We start from the raw sequence: 541 nt of genomic DNA, 5'->3' as shown, positions 1-541 counted from the left end.
TAGCCGCCGTCACCGGCGGTTTTCCTCAGAAAACCGCCCGTTTTTTTTAAAAAAAAAACACGGTTTTTTTAGATCCTTTTTTTATTATTAGAACGGTTTTTTTATGGTTTAGTTATTTAGCGAGCGTTCGCTCGTTTGTTCGTTTTAACGAACGTGTTCATCGTTTAGATCTAGTTAACGAACGTTTGTTCGTTAATCTGTTCGTCGTTTTTCTTTTTCTCGGATTTTCCGCGATTATTTCTGATCGCGATTTGTGATCCGATTTTCGTTTTAGTATAACTTCTCGCTCGTTTATCGGAATCAGGCGATTCAAGCGCGCGGAGTTTTCTCTCGCAACCCTCTTTCCGTTTAACCAACTCAAACAAGTTTTTACTTCTGTAAAATTGCCTTAGATCCAGAATAGTAAACGAAGCCTGTTTCTTTTGCTGTTTGTCTTTCGTTGCTTCGTTCGATTGGATTCTTTTTGCCAACCGGAATTCTTAAGTTGAACCTTCTGGTTAGATCTCTTATTTGAGTTTTACCTGTGCATTAGATGTGTACT

The sequence above is a fragment of the Triticum dicoccoides genome, chromosome 1A (genome assembly GCF_002162155.2).
Source record: "Triticum dicoccoides isolate Atlit2015 ecotype Zavitan chromosome 1A, WEW_v2.0, whole genome shotgun sequence".
In the NCBI taxonomy this organism is placed as follows: domain Eukaryota; kingdom Viridiplantae; phylum Streptophyta; class Magnoliopsida; order Poales; family Poaceae; genus Triticum; species Triticum dicoccoides.
This window is presented reverse-complemented; position numbering follows the sequence as displayed.